Source organism: Antechinus flavipes, chromosome 3 (assembly GCF_016432865.1).
Source record: "Antechinus flavipes isolate AdamAnt ecotype Samford, QLD, Australia chromosome 3, AdamAnt_v2, whole genome shotgun sequence".
In the NCBI taxonomy this organism is placed as follows: Eukaryota; Metazoa; Chordata; class Mammalia; order Dasyuromorphia; family Dasyuridae; genus Antechinus; species Antechinus flavipes.
Window position 1 is genome coordinate 238172732 of NC_067400.1, and position 1732 is coordinate 238174463.

Consider the following 1732-nt stretch of genomic DNA (forward strand, 5'->3'; position numbering starts at 1 on the left):
GCCTTTATTTCTTCCTTCTATCCCCTTCAGTTTCCTTTTATGTATTCTCTCTCCCCCTCCTCCATTAGAAATTAAGTTCTTTGAGAGAGAGACTGCTTTTCTTTTTTGCTTATATTTGTATTCCCAGAGCATAGCACAATGTCTGGCACATAATAAGAGCTTAATAAATGCTGGTTTCCTTCCTCCTTCCTTTCTTCTCTCCCTTCCCTCCTTTTCTCCATTACTCCCTTTCTTACTTGCTTCCTTCCTTTCTTCCCTTTCTTCCTTCTTTTTTCTTTACTCTCTTCCTCTCTGGATACTGGATTACTTTGCTATTTTGTTTTCCAGTTCATTTTACAAATGAGGAAACTTAAAAAAAAAAAAAAAAAAGGGTTGTGACTTACCCAGGATCACACAGCTAATAAATGCCCAAGGTTGGATTTTAATTAGGATCTTCCTGATTCTAAGTCCTATACTGTATCCATTGTGCCACTTGGATTAGTTTTAAATAATTTTTCAGATATATTATTAAACTTGTGATAACTAAGTATGAAGTTGGAAGCTCCATTACATTTTAAATCAAAACTGCTACTATGTGCTTTATGACAATGATTTACATTTCTCTTATAGGCTTTATCATGATTCCTCAATTTTTTAAACATATTTGTTTGTTTTACATAAAGTGTCTTGAGGGATATAATTTGAGTAACTTTCAAAATTTTGTAACTTTTTAATCAATACTCAATTTGGTTTTATTATGGAGTCAGTAAAAAATATAATCATTGGGAATCGCTTTTAAAACAAAGAATAAGTTTAGTATGTGAATTTCATTCCTAATTTGTTTATTTTGAATATGTTTCCCAGTGATCAGTTTTTCTTAAAATGAGGAACACTCATACTGATTTCTGAGAAGTTTGGGAGACATGCACAAACATGGATTCAGCAATCATTCAATATCAGTCAAGTATTTGACTGCCTTCTATCTTCATGTTATGGTGTCTGATGCTAAAGGAGGTGCATTTTTTTTTTTAAAGATATGGGTCCTGTTCTGAAGACTTTGTAATCTAGTGAAGAAAAAATAACTAGTAAGAAATAGGCATATCATTTAATGAATAATTGTAGTTAGAAGTTTTATCACATTGTAAAGATAGCAAAGAACTGTTTCTGTATTTTGTTCATCATTTGTTCATCATAGCAACTGCATAAGGTAAGTACTAGAGGAATTATTATCTTTATTTTACAAATAAGAAAATGGAGCTGAGAGAGTTCCAATTATTTGTTCAGGGACACATAGCCAATATATATATCAAGACTAGTCTACCTGATTCCAAGTCCAAAACTCTGTCCATTATGTCATGTTCAAGATGGGAAAACTGAATCACAAAGCCAGGATGTGGCTTTTAAAAGACATATAGGTAGTCAATGCATGGACACAAAAGGATTTTATCATTAAAAACTAAAGGAAGGCTTTGAAAGAATTTGATTATGAGGGAAGGAAAAGGGCAAAGGAAGATAAGGGAAGAGAGAAGAAAGGGATCCTGTGATTTCAGACTAGTAATGCAAAGCCAGTAAAGGAGATAAGTATTTTTTGGGGGAAGGTAATTGGAATTAACTGACTTGCCCAGTATAATACAATTAGGAAGTATTAAGTGTCTGAGGTTGGATTTGAATTCAGTTTCTGCTGATTCCAGGGCCTGTACTCTCTCCACTGTGCCATCTAGTTATCCCTGGATGAGTATTCTTTTAAAAAACC